This window comes from Dipodomys spectabilis, unplaced genomic scaffold (genome assembly GCF_019054845.1).
Source record: "Dipodomys spectabilis isolate Male_0828 unplaced genomic scaffold, ASM1905484v1 ptg000009l, whole genome shotgun sequence".
Lineage (NCBI taxonomy): Eukaryota > Metazoa > Chordata > Mammalia > Rodentia > Heteromyidae > Dipodomys > Dipodomys spectabilis.
In genome coordinates this window covers 17,424,962-17,446,084 of record NW_024870686.1, presented here as the reverse complement: position 1 = coordinate 17,446,084, position 21,123 = coordinate 17,424,962, and the positions used below count along the sequence as shown (strand labels likewise).

The window sequence follows — 21,123 nt, the reverse complement described above, 5'->3', positions numbered from 1 at the left end:
TCTACTGCTATCTCTACACTTGCCAATTCCATTTATTTGAATATTTAAAAATGTTATTTTATAATCCATATATAATTTTCCAATAAGTACTTTTTAATGGAAATACTAGCAAGCCATCCACATTTTACTCAATTTGGTACAGAGATGATATACTCAGGAGACAAAAACTTGCTATGTGTCTTTTCTGTTTTGTTGTTATTTTGTGTATATATATTTTTTGTCCTGTTTTGTTTTATTCAGGTTTGTTATGGCTAACCAGCTGCTTGTATGAAACAAACTTAATTTAATATCCTTCTTTTTCTTTTTTTTTAAACTGCTGATCCTGAGGCTTGAACTCTGGGCCTGGGTGCTATCTTTTGCTCAAGGATAGCATTCTACCACTTGAGCCACAGCCCCACTTCTGGCTTTTTTTGTGATTAATTGGAGATAAGAGTCTCACAGACTTTCCTGCCTGGGCTAGCTTTGAACTACAATCTTCAGATCTCAGCCTCCTGAGTAGCTAGGATTACAGGCGTGAGCCACCGGCACCTGGCAATTTAGTATCTTTTACATGGACCAAAGTAAAGAAAGATGAGTTAAAAAATTCATTCTTTAATTCATCTCTTTATGAAACAAGTAATTTGCTATTAGAAGATGAGATGGAATTATAAATTCCAAGTGCTGATGGAGTCTGTAGGCAATAAACATGTTATAATAGTCAATTTTACTTTTCTTCTGGTTTTCTTTCTAATCTGAAGCTTTGTCATTTATTCAAAAGCATTTCTCAGGGCTGGGAAGGTGGCTCAGAGGTAGAGAATTTGCCTTGCAAGCATGAGGCACTGGGTTCCATTCCTCAGCACCACATAAACAGAAAAAGCCAGAAGTGGCACTGTGGCTCAAGTGGTAGAGCACTACTAGCCTTGAGCTGAAGAGCTGAGGGGCAGTGCCCAGGCCCAGAGTTCAGGCCCATGACCGACAAAAAAAAAAAAAAAAAAAAAATTCTCAGACACCTCAGTGTATTTGTACAAGCTTTGCACTAAATACATTGGGTGTATGGTGATAACTGAAGTATGGTAAGCATACTTGCATATGACCTTAAAGCACTTAGTATGGTGCCTGGCATGTGTTAAGTCAACAGCACATGGTAGGTGAAATTAGTATGAATATTACTAGGTACCTGTACTGTATGCCAAATGCTCTACCAGAAGGAAAACAGGTGAATTTTTTATTTTATTTTATTTTATTTTTGTTGGTTGCAGGGCTTGAACTCTGGGCCTGGGTGCTGTCCCTCAGCTCTTCAACTCAAGGTAGTGCTCTACCACTTGAGCCACAGTGACACTCCTAGTTTTCTAGTGGTTTATTGGAGATAAGAGTCTCATGGACTTTCCTGCTCCAGCTGGCTTTGAACCATGATTGTCACATCTCAGCCTTCTGAGTAGCTAGGATTACAGGTGTGAGCCACTTGTGCCCAGCTCCATAGGTGAAATTTTAAACAAAAGATTGTGATTTTTTTTTTTACTGTATACTTTGACTAGAGGAGGGAAGTGAGATTTCTTTATGACAAGTGACTATTCTGTTGACATTTGTCAAATCATCGTGCCTGCCAACCTATTCTGACTCTTCAGCTATTAGACTTCACATGTGTTGAAGGGTCTGTCCTCAACCCATTAAAACTATGTCTGGTCCTTAGGGGTATTTAGTGCATCAAATGTGTTTAATACCCTCAAGGATTAGTAAGTAATTAGCCTTCCTGCCTAGTGTGTAAGCAGCACAGGGGTCTTTGATTTTGGCTCAATCAATGTAATTTTAATGTTAACAGCTTTGAGATCAGCAGCCAAGAGTCAAATAAACTTTGACACCAAGCGCAGACATGTCAACAAAGGCCCAATCTAATTTACTATTGATGGATGAACCAGCTAATTTCCTTTTGGTTTAGACACTTGTGAAACATTTATCTTACATGTGTACTATACACTTGTGCAGAGTTTCTTGTTTTGAAAAACAATGACTATTTCTTTTTAATTTAACTCTCATGATTTACCCTGTCAGAGCCGACCTCTGATGATCAGATCTTGAATTTCTTGTGGTACCAAAGAATCACTAAGAAGTATTTTTTTTCTTTCCATCTTAATAACCTATAGACAAGAAGTCTCTAATCCTCAAGCTCCCTTCTTTTCAAAAGAAACAGTCATTCCATATTATATGATTTACATTTGTACAATGACTTTTGACACTCTAAAATGAGATTATATAGTATTAGTTGTGAATTTGGGCCAGACTTCTGTTTCAGTTTGAGGAAACAAATGACAGCCAAGACCTTTGTAGAACTACATGACCAGTTTTCACAGAAAAGAGAAATGAGAGCCTACATGCAAAGATTTCTTTATCATGTTTAAAATATCTTTCTTAATAGTTTGAAATCAATTTTTATGGACCTAAAGTAATAAATCTTTCTTACTTTCCTAGCCAAATATTTTCATTTCATAAAGAAATAGGCGTATGTGCTTTGCATTGCCATGCTAAGTGCTATTTGTTAGTTGATCAATTTAATGGGTCCTTGAATTCCCAGTTGTAGCAGCAGTGAGTTTGAACAGTCAAGTTCAATGACTTCAAGTTTGATGCAGTCAAGTTTTAGATTGATAAAAATCATGAGATTCCAAATTTACTAAGGTTTATTAATCCAGAGAAAGCTGATGCTGAAAGAGCACTGATGTTTCATTAGTAAATGTATTTATCTATTTGGCTAGCATTAATTGTTAGTATAGATTGCTATATGACAATTACAAACTTCTTCATGAACAGGACCACAAGTGAGTTGTTCAGTTGATAAACTTAACTAAGGCAAGGAATATTTTTTTAGAAGTATTTCAGGTATTTCATCTTAACAGAAACCAGCTTTTTGATGTAGAGCCAAGGATTGTCTTTGGAATATGTTTGTATAATTTTTCTGGAATAAGTCAAATCTGCTAAGTATCAACTATGATTTCTAGTTTAGTTTCTATAAGGAGGGTTTATGGTGAATTAATTATTGAAGCACGATAAGCATCTTAGGGTCAATGATATGATTCTGCCAGCTTTTGAATGTGTTTGAAATGTCCCATGTTCAAATGTTTTTTTAAGTATAAAAAAGAACAAAGAGATGAAGAATTTCAGACATATGATGAGAATTGAAGTTCAGAATCATCCTTGAGATTTACGATTTTAAAAACATCTGTCCAGGGGAAGCCTTTCCAGAGATGGTGCTATAGATTCCCAAGTGTCTAAAAAAAATCAGTCCTTCTTGAGAAATCCATGGGTTGATACACAGAAGATTAACATGTAAGTTAAAAAATAGGCATTACTGTTTCATGAATATTCCTCTTGAGTCAATATGGAAAGAAGTAAGAACTAAATCTAAGAAGTTGGGGAATATTTCACAGAATGGTTGACAGCACTAAGTCAGGGTACAGTTGTAGTTATTCATTGTAGTGATTTGTCTTACTGTTAAGCCAGTATCTTGACCAAGTTGTGCAGAATGGCCTTTCCATGTCCTGGAAAAACATACCTTTCTTTGAATACCACTGCTTATCTGGACTAGTTCATGGGCTACTGATATTTCTTCTGTTCTGTTTTGTGTCAGAACTGGGGCTTTGACTTAGAATCTTGAGCTTTCACTTGGCTTTTTCTGCTCAAGGCTGGTGCTCTATCTCTTGAGCCCCACCTCCACTTCTGGCTTTTTGCTGGTTAATTGGAGATAAGAGTGTCTCTATTTGTCTGCTCAGACTGGCTTCAAATCAGGATCCCTACATCTCAGACCTCCTAAGAAGCTAGGATGACAGGTGTGAACCACTGGTACCCAGCAACTATTGCTCTTTGAGTCCTCTCAACTCTAGTGAGTAATATACTGAAATACTACTTTAAGAGTATATCATTAGTCATTGGGTATTTATTGAGTACACATTTAAAACACACAGATGAAAAAGTCATTTAGGTAGAGATTCTCTATTTGCATTTGAGTACCTCAGGATGCCAAATAGTAAAGAATATTTGGAAGAATATATTTATTCAGCAAATTATAGAACTTCCCTATTATAAACCTATCTTTTATTCATTCAACAAATATTTATCTTAATATCTACCATGTCCAGGACTTATACTCAATACCACATGAACACAGAGTGCAGACACAGTTACAGAATGATATATAATAAAATGCCATTTATTTGAGACTAAGATTATACACCTAAAATACCAAGCATTGTTTGTATATACATTTACACATGTCAGAATGTTTTTTAAAGTATTGGAAGGATTGAGGTCAAGTTCAGGAGAGTGATTGCCTCTGGATATAGAATGATGAATCTATCATCTTCCCCCCCACCCCCCCCAAAAAAGTTTCATTTCTTCTATGGAGAAGATTATAGAAAACTTTCAAGCATTACTTTGGGATGATAGATGGGCAGACATTTGTTACATGTATGTATACAAGATTGCAATGTTGTGTGCTTATATGTAATTCTTTAATATTTAAAGAAATTCTTCACCAAAATCCAAAAACAACAGTGAAAGTGATGGTGAAAAAAATGAGTTTCCCAGTTGTAGAATCTGGGTTGGTGGAAGTAGAGGAGACACAGACATTTGTTATTTTAGTAGGGGGTCATGCTAAGGAGGGAGATAGGGTGACATATCCATCCACTGGTGAGAAAGAAAAGAGACATAGTGATTGTTTGGCAATTAGAAATAGTTTGTTTAGTTGGTTTTATACCAATAAATAAGTCCTTTAGATTCTTAGGTCATTTTCACATTGCTTTCTTTTTTTTTTATTTTTATTTTTTTATTGTAAAGCTACTATACAGAGGGTTACAGTTACATGAGTGAGGTAATGAGTACACTTCCTCTTGAACATTGTTACCCCCTCCATTGTTTTCCCCCTACCATCCCCTCCCCACATTGCTTTCTATACTGGAGCAACATTTGGTAGGTGCTCAGGTTGAGGTTGCTGGATCCAACTTTCTATGAAGGCCTATGTGCTGCATTAGAAAATACAAGCTGTAAAGTTTTTCTGGAGAAAAAGTTCTTGGGGAAGCAAAGAGGATTCTGTTTTCTTGGGATATTATGAATGTGGCACCAGGTTGAAGAAATCCATTTAACTTAGTACATAGTAAAGTTGTTTTACATCCCTGAAATCAAAGCATACCATTTTAATGACACTAAGCAGCACTTGTAATTTAGGTTTGAAAGTGTTGGCTGTCCCTGTTTAGTTTGCTTTGGTAGGACAAATTGTTTCCTTTCTCCTTGCTAAGAACTGCAGTCTTCCTATCTTCCCCAAGAATAGATTTCTTTAAGCTGTTTAAAAAAACCCCATCATGAAATTCTTAATGTTCTCAATCTGAATAAAACCATTTTGAATATAGCTGCATAGCTCCCTTAGGACCACAGGTTTTGTTTTTTTTATAATGGTACAGTTTAAAATATTTTCTATGTAAATGAGTGTTAAGGTAAATGATTTTGGAATGAATACTGTACTATTTTATAGGTATAACTGGCCTTATTCTAAAACAAGTAAATCCAAGATGAGTAGGATACAAGATAACAAACACTTTCTAATATTCCCAGATGACTTCTCAATATTTAATAAAATGGCACTATAGCATGGTAGGTAAAATTCTAGACTGACTTGATTTCAGGTTCTGAATGCAGCATTTATTTACTGTGTGACCTCATGTCTTTACTTAGCCTTGATTTCTGGGTTTGTAAATGGTTATTGTAATAATAACTCTATCTGGGATTATTTTTAAAGTGAGGAGAATATCGAATGAGATGATGAATATGAAGAATGCCAAACACATGGAAGAATTCAATAATAAGTAATACTTATTGTCGGCCATGGTATTTACTGCTACATGAATTGTGTAGTTAGGAAACAAGGCCTGACTTTCTCTCCCTCCCTCCCTCTCACCCTCCTCTTCTCTCTCCCCCTCCCCTTCTCCCTTTCTTTATCTTTTCCTTTTTTGTACCAGTATTAGGGCTTGAACACAGGGCTACAACACTGTCCTTTGACTTTTTCCCACTCAAAGCTATAGTTCCATTTCTAGCTTTTTGGTGGATAATTGGAGATAAGAGACTTGTGGACTTTCATGCCCGGACTAGCTTTGAATTACTATCCTCAGATCTCAGCCTTCTGAGTAACTAGGATTACAGGCGTGAGCCATTGGTACCCAGCAAGGTCTGATTTTTGCCTCTCATATAACCCTCAACCCCAGACAGGCCCTGATTAGGCTCACTGGTGCTGCATAGAACTTTACATTTTTACTAGCTGTATGCATTATTTGATTTATGTTCCTATTTCTTATCAATAGAAGGATTGTGAGTATTAAATAAAATAACAGCTGTTATTGTTGTTTAATACCTAGTAAATATTTGGGATGTGTGTGTGTGTGTGTGTGTGTGTGTGTGTGTGTATGTGTGTGTGTGTATGTTTCTGCTGATTTCTTTGTAAAGCCTCCCCCATTCCCCTTACTCCTTCTTGAGGCCTTTTTCCTCATCACCTTCTCTGCTCTGTTTCCATTTTTTTGAGCTGAGTATAATATTCCCCACTCTGTTCCAGTACAGTTTGCACATAGAAATATTATTGCAGTTGGCCTATGGTATTACCATCATATGGCTTTGGACTAGATTCTTGGCTGTACTACAACACGGTTCCATTGTAACAAACTCATTCAAGAGTAAATAGTGAGAGATGTGTGGCAATATATGGAGTCTTTTAGAAAAGGAGAAGTCAATAGAATATTTTGAGGTCAAACATTCATTATTCATCCTTAGTCTAATACATAGCTTTCCCTTCTCCCCTCTCCTCCCTCCAAAATGAGCTCAAGTCACAAAAACTAAGAACCAAGTCACAAAACAAACACACAGGCAGATTTTAGATCAGTTATAATTTTAATTCTTTAGACATTGAAATGAAAGGTTTTGTTCTTTTCTCTTCCCCGTTGTCTTTAATTTCAAGACTGTTGTGGTTTGATTGTTGAGGTTACTTGAAGATTCCTTCTAGTAGCAAGGTTGAAATGGTGACTTTCTTCATGACGCTGAGTGAGTAGGAGAGGAGGGACCAATTCAAGCATGAAGGAAATGCAACAGATTGATACCAAATTCAGAAGAGTGTGTGACCTAGGCTAGACAAGAGTGGCAGAGTGGGTCTGGGTTCTGGGGAGTTGTGGAACAAGTCTACTCTTTAGTGCCACAGGAGATCTGTAAAAATCCTAATATGGCAGGTGACGTGAGTAGGCTGAGTGGGTGTACATCACTGTATAGTGATGTGGGATGGCATGCAGCTAAACGGTTGGACATGAGATTTGGTACCTCAGAAACTAGGTGTGCTGGGGACCCCAACAACACATAGGCCATCCTTAATGCTTCAGCAGAGTGCAGCCTGTAGCAAGTTCAGGACTGGGGTCAGAGCTCTTTGGGGCAGAGTGTAGGAAGGGCTGGCAGCCATGCACTTGGAAAATGGTAGCTGGGTCATTGCACAAAGTCCTCCAACCCATGTTGCAAGGTATTGGTTTCCCAAAAGGCAGAATAGTGTAGCTGAAAGCACACCATTAGAAACTCATGTTACGTGCAGGGCAGGCCAAGAATTGTGGTGACTTCGAAGGAAGAGGAACAGGCCAGAAAAAGGGAGCTGCCATTGTTACCTCCTTGTAGATAATCATAGTTATGATTTGGAGGAAGAACTGTCTCTTTTTCAATGTTTTAAAAGTAGGTGAGCAACTGTCTTCACCATTCAGTGCTTTCCTAGAGCTCTTTTTAGTTTTCACACATTAAAGGAGTTTGGTTTTTTGTGAGATAAACAACACTGGGCTTCCAGACTTTGAGAAACTCTAGTATAGAAAGGATGTACTTAGGAGTTTTCTCAAAAGGCAAGTGAATGTGAAATAATCTATGCATATTTCAAAACAGGACAAATACTATAAAACCTACATGCTACTGGTTTTGAAAAGATGTTCTAACAGGGGCTGGGAATGTGGCTCAGTGATAGAGTGCTTGCCTCACATGCATGAGACCCTGGGTTTGATTCCTCAACACCACATAAATAGAAAAAGCCGCAAGTGATGCTATGGCTCCAGTGGTAGAGCGCCAGCCTTGAGCTGAAGAGCTGAGGGACAGTGCCCAGGCCCAGAGTTCAAGCCCTACAACCAACAACAACAACAAAAAAGATGTTCTAATAGAGAGTTTTTTTTAATATAAAGTGTATTGTACCAGTTATCCATGATTCACAATATTTTTTTTTCTGAAGAATAGAAGATATTTATTTATATTTAGTGTAAAGATACTGTACAGAGGGGTTACAGTTACATGAGTAAGGGAATGAGTACATTTCCTATTGAGCATTGTTACTGGCTCCTTTGTTTTTCCCCAGCCATCCCTTCCCTCCTCACCTCCCCAACTCCTCCCCCCACAAGTTGTAGAGTTCATTTTTTTTTAAAATTTAATTTAATTTTATTTGTGAACATACTGTACAGAGGAGTTACAGTTACATGGGCAGGATAATGCATACATTTCTTACCAAGCATTGCAGCCTCCTCCTTTGTTTACCCTTCACCTCCCTTCCCAGCCTCCCCCCTCCCCCCCTAATCCCAATCCTTCTCCTTCCTCCCCCCCCCCCAGCCCCCCCCCCCCCACCAACGTTGTAAAGCTCGTTTTGGACATGACAACTTGTACTTCTCATTGTTGCAACAGGTCCACCTGTATCCTTAAACAACTGGTTTTTCCCCATCTCCTCCACAAGTTATACTGACATCAAATATAGTGAAAGCAGGGGTTATACTGTGGGGGAGGGACATACAAAGCAACAAAGAGATAATCTTATAAATGTGTTAGAAACACATGCATGAAAGAAAAAAACATTAAAATACACATCTAAGGGTTCATTTTCCTGACATCACCTTATCTGACCTTTTCCGCTTGACTCATACATATACTAGATATTACAAATAAGGGAAACCATGGGACCTACGTTTCTTTGGGCCTGGCTTACTTCACTTAATATAATTTTTTCCAAGTTTTTCCATTTCCTAACAAATGGGGCAATGTCATTCTTTCTGATGGAGGCATAGAATTCCATTGTGTATATATACCACATTTTCTTGATCCATTCATCTACTGAGGGGCATCTGGGTTGGTTCCATATCTTAGCTATGGTAAATAATGCTGCAATAAACATAGTTGTGCTGGTAGCTTTAGTGTGGTCTTGTTTGTAAACATTTGGGTAAATGCCCAAAAGTGGGATTGCTGGGTCATAGGGGAGCTCTATGTGAAGTCTTTTGAGGAACCTCCATACTGCTTTCCAAAGTGGTTGAACACGTTTACATTCCCACCAACAATGAAGTAAGGCTCCTTTCTGTCCATATCCCCTCCAGCATCTGTTGTTGTTAGAGTTCTTGATTTTTGCTGTTCTAACTGGAGTGAGGTGATATCTCAATGTTGTTTTGATTTGCATTTCTTTTATGGCTAGGGATGTTGAACATTTCTTCATGTGTCTATTAGCCATCCTTCTTTCTTCTTCAGAGAAGTTTCTCTTTAAGTCTTTCGCCCACTTATTTATTGGGCAGTTGTTTCTTTGAGGATTTGTTCACAATATTTTTTGAATAAAAGTGGAGAGTCTGTTAGTGATGTTGCATTTGTTCTGAAAAATCTTTAGAGCTTTTAAACTTTTGTTTTCTGAACCAACTATGATCATTTTCCAAGTTGTGTATAGATCTCATTGATGTATGGTAGGTTTCTTTTCACCAAAATAATTTAGTTGATGAAGGTTTTGATCAGTTGCTGCTTTCATTGGAAAACTTTGGAGGTCTTATGAAGATGGGAACTAAATTAATGACTCTAATCCAGCTGCCTGAGATAAGGAGGATTACAGTTCAAGGCCAGCCCAGGCAAAAAAGTCTTCAGACTCCTTCATGGATGACGTGGATGACTCATTCTGGATGACAATCCATACCTACCTTGGAAGTTAGGGTAGGTTAGGTTAGGTTAAAAGTGAGATCCTATTAGAAAAATAATGAAAGCAAAAGGGCCAGAGGTATGGCTCAAATGGTAGAGTACCAGAGTGAGGTCTTGATTTCAAACCCCAGTAGCACGAAAAGAAAAATTGAAGATTAAAAAAAACCATTCAAAATAATAAGAGTAAGACAAAAAGGAACTTAAAATATTATGAAGTGTAAGCAGTAAAATGTCTCCATCTTCACACTATTAAAAACCCATGTCAGTGCTCCCAGACTTTGTGATACTTAGGCCTCTTGAATGAAAAAAATGTGTGTGTGTGTGTGTGTGTGTGTGTGTGTGTGTGTGTGTGTGTGTGTATCCATGGTCACATTGGTTTGGGAAATGTTGGATTAAATCAAATTAAGCCGTTTGCTTTACTGTGTTTCTTGACTAATGTTTTGTTGGGTTTACTTTAGAAATGCTAATCTTTCAGGCAAGGATAAGGGGAGGAGAGGTGAGCTATTGAGAACATTTCTCCTTTATGCCTTTGTATTGTTTTTGCCCCCAACCTCCACCAGAAGCCCTGGAGAGCAAGAACTGCCTCTTGTGTATGTTGTACCTCCGTGGCAAGCACATGGTTCCATCCATCATAATATCAGTAAGGGTCAACTCGATGGAGCATTTTCTCTGCGCTCCATGTTATTTATGAAGCATGTCATTCTCATTCTCATTTTGCCAATGAGAAAACTTGAAGCCACTATCAGATTGAAAGTTGCCTAAAGTCACACAGCCTGGTAATGAGGTAGCTAGAAGAGTAGTTCTCAATAAATGTTTGCCAAATGAATGACTGAAGTTTGTTAGACTCTTATACAACTAGAACTCCGGATCTCTTTATTTTCCTGAGAGGTCTTTGAAAGTAGTTTCATAATGACAAATATCTAATTCATCACCATTAAAGTAAACATTTCAGTGGTTCTTGATGGGAAAATCACTTTTATAATTACTTTTTTTAATAACATGAAGAAATAGGAACTCAGAAGGATGTGGTAGAAGAAAGAATGTCCACCACAGCACTAAGAAGTGCTGCTTCTCAGAGTGCATACCTGAGGGAAGGAATCAATGATAGTCTGACTAGTGGATTGGTATCTAGAGCCTTATTCATTAGTTTGGCTTTTAATAATTTTTTTAACAAAATGATTATGTACATAGTGTAAGAAGTCATGTAATAGAGCAATGCACAGTGGCCCACAACTGTAATCCTAGGTGCTCAGGAAGCTGAGATCTGGAGGATTTTGGGTTTATTGCAGCCCAGGCAAAAGGTCCATGAGATCTCATAACAGAAAAAACCAAACTGGGTGTGGTGATTCACTCTTTTCATCTCAGCTATGTTGAAAGCATAAATAGGAGGATCACAGTTCAGGTCAGAGTAAGAGCTTACTTCAAAAAAGAAAAGCAGAGGCTGTGAAAGTATGTCTTCTTTAGCTTTGTCACTCATTTCTGGCACTCTTCCATTTGAGTCGCACCTTCACTTCCAGCTTTTTGTTTGTTAATTGGAGATATCAGTCTACAGACTTTTCTGCCCAGGCTGGCTTTGAACCATGATCCTCAGATCTTAGCTTCCTGAGTAGCTAGAATTTTAGGTATGAGCCATGGGTGCCTGACTGAAATGTAGACTTCTAATATACTTTCTTCCCCTCATCTTCTCAATATGGCTATATAAATACTTAAAGTTAAATCATTAAACAATGTTTATATTATATGGCCTCTGTCACTTTTATTTTTTAAATGAGCAGTTATTGTACTATGAATACATTTTAGTTACTTCTTTAACTATTTGTTTTGCCTAGAGTTAATGGCTGCCTTTCTTTCTAAATTACATATGTTTTAAATATCTAATTCCTTCCAATACTCTAGTATCTTCTCTTTTTTCTTGCAGGATTTTTCCTCCTCCTTTGACTTGGGTCAATTGCTTTCTTGGCTGGCTCACCACTATTACATAGGTGTTTTCTTTGTACCATAACTTAGTTAAAGCCAGTTTTCTTATTGTGGGGTCTTCTGTATTTGGTTTACTTATTTTTCTGGGTTATATCTCTAGTAGTTTCCTAGGATAATTGTTTTTAATTATTATAATTAAAAATTATAATTAATTTCAGGAGTTTGGGAGAGTTCTGCTGTGCATCTTGTCTTTATTTTTTTCCCCTCAAAGTTGTTTTCTAGTTTGTGTCTTGTTTTGATCTCTAAAGATATTAAAGTGCTATTGGAAGGTCTGTGGGAAGCAGAACTTGTCTCCTGTTAGGTAGGGTGAACTTTAAGGTTTATAATTAAATTATTTCTCTTGGGTCAATCATTTCCCCCAGAAAAGTCTCCCAGTTTCCAGACTGGCTGCCATCATTCCAGCAACTCAGTCTCTTTCCACATAATTCCATTTTACAGAGTGCCTGACTTCCTCTTCAGATATGCTTGCCATCCCTAAGTTAACCTAACTGGCCGTCTTTGAGAATGTAAGATGTCTGTCATTTACCCAGGTTGAGAAGTAGTTGTGTGGGAGAAAGAGCGCTGGGGGTTTAAATACTTCCTGTAAAGATTTTCAGGCAATGATCCTGAAATGATCAGTCCTCTCCATCCTCTATGTTTAATAAAACCTGAATTCTAGATACCAGCATTCTTTCCTTCCTTTTGTTTATATTTCTTGCAACACAAAAGTTACAGAACAAAGGTAAATAGAACATGAGAATATGCTTCAATTTATTGTCAACATTTTGTCAAATTGATTGGCTCTGTCTATATCTAGCTATATATCTGTCTGTCAGTCTGTCTATCTGTTGTCTGTCAATTATCTAATAATTTGATGGTACTGTAGTGGTAAGTATCATGATAATTCACCATTAATTGTTTGACTGGTACATTTAGAAGTAACAGGGTCATTATCTTACACAGTGAAATTAGGATGATCAGATTCAGAAAGTGAACATTGATCTATATTATGATCCTAGGTACAGTTCATCTTTAGATTTTTCCTGTTATCCCAATAGTAAACTCTGAGTTTTATCATTCTTATTTCGTAACTTCAAGATGTGTGAATTAAATGTTATTTTTATACTTTCTTTTAAAGTTGAACTGTTTTAGCCCCTTTTCACTTTAGAGACAATGACCTTTGTGAAAATTGTTGGATGGCAGAATTTCTGCAGTCTATTCTTTAACTTGAACTTGTATGGTTATTTCTTTATGTTTTGGCCTAGACTAAGCTTTCTGCAATAATACTTACTAAATCCAAGCATACAGCATTCTATTCTATAAGACTTCTATAAGAATACTAAATAGACTGGGTTGTATTTATTTCAGAATCCAGTGCTAGGAGGCATGGGTGTGGCTCTTTGTTTCATTGGTGAAGACCTAAGTTTGATCTTTTGATGATGGTGCTATTGTCTAGGTATCTCCCTTGTTTTTATCCTTTTGAAATTAAAAACTATTCTGTTTCTTGATGTTATGAGCCTTATGAATAGTGTGTTCTCTAACCTTTTACCTTATACTTTCATCGTGAATCAGTAATCCCAGCTTTAATCATTTATTGTAATGGTGGTTAAAGCCATACAATATTCTAATTTACAGTTTTATCTAAAAGCATGGATCGTTATTTATGTGCTTTGCACCTGCACATCCAGTACTTTTTATTTAGTTTTACATCACAGTAGATTCATGGGTTCTTTAATTTCAGTAGCTTTTGTCTTCTGTGGACATGCTGTTTTATGTTCAACATCATTCCCAGTTTTGCCAGAAACTCTTTCAATCTGCACCTTATGTCTTTTGAAGCGTGCTATCAGATTCTGAGCTTTTTTGCTTTCTTACACACAAAAATTCTAGGTTCAGTTACACTTTTTCCTGCCTTATACCTGTGTATCACTGAGAAGCAATTACTCCTCAAACTGCTGTTTCTTTTATTGAGGAATGGTATTTGGTTCATAAGATCATGAATGTTGTATACTTCTTACTATGGGGGTAGTATTGGTTTTTAGAACTCAGTAGACAGAGCTGGCAATACATATGCATGCATACATATTCTCTCTCTCTCTCTTTCTCTCTCTCTCTCTCTCTCTCTCTCTCTTTCTCTCTCTCTCTCCTTTCCCCCCTCTCTCTTTCTCTCTCCCCTAGAATATATATTTGTACTTAAATCTAGATTTCATATGGTCTTCCTCTTCCTTTTTTAATGCCATTCGTTTGGCTTGAACTCAGGACCTGGATGCTGTCCTTGAGCTTTTGTGCTCAAAGCTAGCACTCTACCACTTGAGCCACAGCTCTATTTCCATTTTTTTTTTTTTTTTTTGCTTTTCTTTGTGGTTAATTGGAATAAGTGTCATTCGGACTTTTCTTGCTTTGGCTGACCTCAAACTGTGTTCCTCAGAGATCAGCCTCCTGAGTAGCTGTGACTACAGATTTTAGCTGTATAAATGCCAGACTTCTAATCTGTATTTCTATTCTCCTTCTCCTACAGAGTATTTACTAACTGTATCCATCTTGCTATGCATACAAAATTATTTTAGAATTGCTATAGCACCATCCATGGTTGGTGATTCATCTTGTATGTATCTTTAAACTTCCTTCATTCTTATTTCAGCTACTTCTCATCCATCTGCCTTTCTGACTTACAGAATTATTTGATAATTTCCTCTGTTTCCATCTTCCCTCCCATTTTCTTTCCCCTTACTGTCATTTTAGTAGGAGTTTGTAGGTACTGTTTGCATGCTGTAGTTCCTCATGGGAACTCATGAGGATGTTCCATGTGTTGGTTATTTGAGTAACTGATGCCAGGTAACTGCCCATCATCTCCTCTTCATTTCCCCTAGCCTGCATCCCTCCCGTGGCCTTCACAGACAATGAAGAGCCCCAGATAGTGCCCTTGAAGTTTCTGTTTCTAACAAACTCAGTGGGGGCTGGGAAGGTGGCTCAGTGGTAGAGCGCTTGCCTTGCATGCCTGAGGCCCTGGGTTCGATTCCTCAGCACCACATAAGAAAAAAAAAAAAAAAGAAGCTAACAAACTCAGTGGCTGGGACTTCTTTTCAGTTGTATTTGGAAGTAGACCTGAAAATGCAGGGATGTGGGTTTCACTGGAGAGAATATAATCAGCCTGTTTCATTATGTTTTTATTTTGTGCTTGAAGAGTGAATACTACAATCAGGCAGCTCTAGATTATTTCACCCCAAGAAAAATTAGTAGACAAAATTAATAGAAAAACCACTACACACACACACACACACACACACACACACACACACAGAGCCTGTTTCTGATAATCTTGCTTTTCTCACTAAATTGAAATTAGTGCAGACTTTTCCCATTGGCTTTCAAATCATGGATGTGTGTTATCTTTGGTTATTAGTAATGAACATAGTTTCAGGTTATAGTTTTCTTTTTCCCTCTATTAAATATATTAAGTAAGAAGATGAAATAATGGGAAATTTTACCTTTTAATTTTAAGATACCAAAAGGTGGAATCACTGAGGGATAGCAGTAACTAACAACAGATTAGGTAGCCAGTAGCCATCATTCATTTAAATGTTTTAATTTCTTTCTCTGTGCTTCAGTAAACAAAAGCTGGCATCTTCTTTCCATAGTATCTCCAACGACAAGGCTGTTGTTTCTGTCTCTGGCTCAGGTACATTTTGGATGGTCAAATCTAAAACATATAGCAGGTTCACAGACACGCTTTTTTTTTTTTTTAACCCCAAAATCTCTTTAAGCACTTGCTATATTGAAGCTTCTTTCTGTGCTTTATTTATTTATTTACTCTGCTTGCACTGTGGAATTATGGGTAAAGCTGCTTTAAATCAGAACCATGGTAAATAAAATGATTTAAAAAGAACATTTGACCAAGAATAATGCAAATCTTGCCATGTAAATAATCTAGGCTGAATTGGCTTAGAGATTTCAAAACAGGAAGAGCATCTTTAGAGATGTTTCTGGCTTTTTTTTTTTTTTTTTGCTTTGCTGCAGATTAGGTTTAGCGACAAATTCCATCTGGCTACAGCTACATGCAGTCTCTCTATTGATTGGTTATATTGGGACTTCAGGGGAGTGTCCTTCAAATCGCTTTTCCCAGCATTTTTTAAAGCTCATTGAAGAGAGAGAGGGAGAGCCAGAAGAGAAGGGAAAAAAAAAAAAAGGACCCTGCATTGTTTCAATTTGCATCCAACATGCAAAACATAGTTCTAAATTTTTAATTAGCTAAGTGAGTGGTGAAAAGGAAAAGTGATATAACAAGCCTGGGTGAGCAGCTGGGATGTGTTGCCATGACGACAAGTTCAGCAGGCTGCCAGCGAGCATGTCAATGGGTAATATTGGGAGAGGGCTTTGAAACAGTGCCTGCTAGCCACAATGTGATTGGTCACGCCTCTGTTGTCTTTGTGTGAACCGGTGGATGCTGGGTAAGACCTAGAGTGAATGCTCAGCTTGTCTCAAGGCTGCAATGAGGTAATGCTTCTGAATCTTTGGGGATTATGAGCTCCTGCCTCCAAAAGACTGCAGTCTAGAGTGTTTTCATTCCTATTTGGGTTAATTACTGGCTCGAACATCTGAGGAAGTTTTACAGCTGCCTTTATTCATTCTTGTCTGTGTGCATGTGTGTATTATAGGTAACACGTGTGTGCGTGGATCTCAGGCGTATTCTTAAAAAAAGAGAGAGATAACCCTCCATATTAGTCATTCTGCAGAGAGCCAACATTTCATTTGATTTCTGGCATCAGTGACAATGCCTCTTGATGGATAAATGTTATGTTAAAGTGCAGTTGTGTTGGGTAAGCAAACTCATTCCTTTCTAGAGAATATTTTGGCACGGATTACTTTCTTAAATCTTTTATGTGATTAGTGTTTATAATAGACATAAAAAAGGGGGGTTGTAAAAAGGGTCCTCTTGGCTTGGTCAGTAGGTTTAGCTCATTTATGATCCTTTGAACAGAATCTGATTGCTTCAAAGTTATCTGGTGAATAATGCCTTGTGAAAGGAAGCTATGTTTATAAATATAGAGAACTGGACATGTTGATGAGCGGCTGGTGAAACAAATATATCAAGGTGCTGATGTTACAGGGACAATGAACCAAGCCCCTAAACTGTAAGGCTGGTTCTCTGTGACACACATAGTGACTTGGATCCCCTCCAGGATTTTTCGGGTGGTTAGAGAGTATTTTATGACATTCATCAATAGTAACCTAGTGCCCTGGAAAGGTGAGGGTTTTATCTGCATCTGTGGTATGCATAACTGGTAGGGAAACTGTATTGGCTGGTCATATGCATCCAGCCACAGATTGGAAGCATGTGAACATGAGTTTGGACTGAGTTCATGGAGCCGTCATATCTTGCCATCCTGCTGTATTTACCTCACAAACAGTTTGTAAAAAAAAAAAAAAAGCTTTTAAATGTTTAAACCAAAGAACAAAAGACACCTCTGACAACAAGGAATGGCTTCTGCTACTGGGGCAGGATACAGTGAACTCTGCCAGCTGCCTTGCCTGCTATGAGGTCAGGCCATAGGCACAACCTTGAATCTGGTTGATTATCTAGCTTGACCATCAGTCACCATTTATGAAGTTCAAGCTCTGTGGCAGTCAGGAGCTGGTAGCTGAGTACCACACTTTCTTTACTCATTTAAAGAGTGTAAGATTTATAGTCATCTGTATGGCTTTTGTTTATATACCTTTGTAATGAAAGACTTTACCAAAGATAAATCAGTAGGAAAGTATATCTAGGTTTTAAGTAGTTAAGCAGCAAGAATAGGCTCTTGCATTGGAACATTCACCAACATGTTGATTCTGTCTATGGCACTAATGTCTAACCACCTATACTTAGACCTCAAGTGGAGAAGCCCTCGAAGTAGGCGGACTGCAGTCCTTTGTCTAACATACAACAGGATGCAGTGACCTCATGAAGAAAAATCCACCTGTTGATAAGACAGGCACTTTGTAATGTCCTCTTCCTTTCTCTGGGGAGAGAATAATTGTGTCATTTCAAATCTCAAGCAAGCTTTGCTAATTTAAACAATTTTTAGGTTCATTAATGATTCGGAGTTTACATAAGATTGGATTCTGTCTAAGACAGTCCAGTTATTATAGGCAAAATTAGTTTCTTAGATTACCTCACAGACTATACAGGTTTCCTTGCTTTAACTTGAATTCATCTTTACTTAGCACCATACCCATGTGTCTGTGTTTTCTGTCTTGTATACTAAGATGTTTTCCTTAATCAGGCAGCAAAATTCTAATCTTGTATGGTCATGTGGTTTAGCATGTCTCATTGGATCAGATTTGACGTGATGAAATCTTCATTATCTAGCCCTCTGAGAGTATTTAACACATGCAAAATTGACATGTTCAAGATTAAGATAAATGATAGGTAAAGAAAAGTTCTGTTTGATAGACTGAGTTTTACAAGCTTTGAGCTATTTCAAAAACCCTCTCAAAAAGCAATTGCAAGTTCCAAACTGGTGTGAGTCATTATGTCCTGTGGCAGGTTCCACAATAAATGACTTGTGATCGATGCAAAGCCTGAAGTCCACAGATAAATCGCAAATGGAGTACTGTAGTGTGCCTCTTTCATCACTAATGGTATCAAATAAATAGTGCAGTAGCTTAGCAAAGGGCTGTGTCTAGAGGTAAAGTGTGCTTGGTAATCCTGCTGGTCTGTAAAGTTTCCAGAAATGTGACCCTGCAGGGAAATCTAGAGGAAAAACCCTCTACTTGGAGATAATTCTAGTAGTTCAAGAAATTTAAAAATTAAAGAAATGTACATCTTCCTGCCTTCTATGTTTGCAAGGACAGTTTATTGGGCAGTAAGAGTATAAAGAATTTGTGTGGGGAAAGCTGAACCTTAAAAGAGAAAGCAAAACAGAAATGTAGAGATTCTGAAAGGCAGAATATCAAGAGTTTTAAGGCTTTGCGTGAGATGAATCTTAATTGTTCTGTAATTCTTTAGTGTAATTTTGATCACTTAATTCTTTTTTTTTAATTGTGAAAATACTGTATAGAGGGGTTACAATTACATGAGCAAGGTAATGAGTATATTTCTTATCAAGCATTGTTGCCTCCTCCTTTGTTTTTCCTTCCCATCCCTTCCCATCTTCCCCTCACCCCCCTCCCCCTGTTCCCCCCATCCTCCTGCCCCTTGTTCATTTTTCAACATAACATCTTATACATCTCATTGTTGCAATGGGTCCACCTGTATCCCTAATTAAACAATTTGTTTTTTCCCTTCCCCTCTCCAAATTATATCAACAACAAATACAGCAAAAACAAGGGTGATACTGTGGACTTAATTCTTTTTAAGTGGATACTTTCCCCACATCTGCTGGTCACTATCTGAGGTATGGAGGAGAGGAGTGGATGGATGTTCACACCACACTTATAAACTGAGAAAATTCCTTCAGATGAACAGAAAAAATATGATCCCACTAAGGAGATCATGGGCTCTATAAAGTGGACTTTTCTTATGCTATCAAAAACACTCACTCAGCTTCATTCACAAAATGCCACTGAAGAATTTATTTTTTGTTTTGTTTCTTTGTGTGTGGGTTTTTTTTTTTTTTGAGATAGAGTCTCAGTAGGTAGCTGAGTCTGGCCTTGGATTCAGAATCCTGCTGCCTCCACCCCTTGAGTACTCTTACAGACATGTACCACCATACTTGGCTGAAATAATTTTTAAGCAACACTAATTATTATAGTAAGAAACTCATCACTGATCAAGATGCATTGTATTCATAAACTGTTTTGTTAAAAGTCATCCCCTTATACAACTACTTAAAGATAATTTTTTAAAAAAATGAAAAAGACTCTCACACTAGGCCTGGTCGCATAGCTGTAATCCTAGCTCTTGAGAGGCAAAGGCAGGGAAATCCTGAGTTTAAGGCTGGTCTGGGCTACCTAGGAAGACCCTGTCTCAAAAACTGTTGTGGAAGTGGAAAGTCAATGCTAATATGGATTAATTCCATATTAAAATGTTATATTCTTTTTTTCACCCTCCCCCCCACCCAATACAGGGGTTTGAACATCCATATGAGCTACCACTTAAGCCATGCCTCTAAGACTTCAGTTTGGACGTTGTTTTTGAGATAGGATCTAGAGTTAATCTTTGTATGGGCTGGCCTTGAACTTGAGATCCTCCTACTTGGCTTTTCAACTGGGATTGCCATTGTGGACCATTACTCTAACAGAATGTTAGACTGTTTCTACTAGGATAAAACAAAACTTTCTAGGGTGCTAATTCAGTATTGTATTTATTGAAAATGGGCTACTGTGAAATGTATCTTTGTTCCACATAGGAAGGATTTTCCATTGAAGTAATGGCACTAGAAAGCACATGAGCATGAGGATCTGCTGGAGAGAATATACATGGCAAGTCACCGTGGCTCTTCAGATGGGTAGCTAAATATTCAAATGCTATATTTGGATACGACTGACATTTATATCTCTTCTTTTCTTTATTTTTTCTTTTTTTTCTGTCAGTCGTGGGGCTTGAACTCTGGGTCTAGGTGCTGGAGCTCTTCAGCTGAAGGCAAGTGGTCTACCACTTGAACCACAGCACCATTTCCGGTTTTCTGATGGTTAATTGGAGATGAGTCTCACAGACTTTCCTACTCAGGCTGACTTTGAACTGAGATCCTCAGAGCTCAGCCTCCTGAGCAGCTAGGATTACAGGTGCGAGCCACCGGTGCTCAGTTTTGATTTTCACATCTTTGTGACTTAGAATTCTTTTCTTCTTTATTTTTCTTTTTGTTTGTTTTCTGGTACTGGGGACCAGACCTGGAGTGTTGCACCTGCTAGGCGAGCACTTTGCCACTGAGCTACATCCCAGCCCTAGAATTTTTTTTTTTTTTTGGGTCCAGTTGTGGGGCCTGAACTCTGGGCCTGGGCGCTGTCCCTCAGCTCTTCAGCTCAAGGCTAGCACTCTACCACTTGAGCCACAGCGCCACTTCCGGCTTTTTTCTTTTTGCTTATGTGGTGCTGGGGAATTGAACCCATGGCCTCATGCATTGCAAGGCAAGTGCTCTGCCACTGAGCCATTAATATGGCATACTTTATTTATTCATATCCTTTAAATGTATCCTTTCATAGTTGGAGCTGGTATTATTGGTTTTTTATTTTTTTTATTATCTCTAAGCAGGTGTACAAAGGAGGTGCCATTTAACAAGACAGCTTATGAGCACA

At 37.9% G+C, this 21,123-nt stretch overlaps 1 protein-coding gene across 3 annotated transcripts in view; it reads left to right on the top strand.

The window, feature by feature from the left end:
* Positions 1–21,123, top strand: part of Stox2 (storkhead box 2) — a 201,737-nt gene that overhangs the window by 127,092 nt on the left and 53,522 nt on the right. The window lies entirely within an intron of this gene.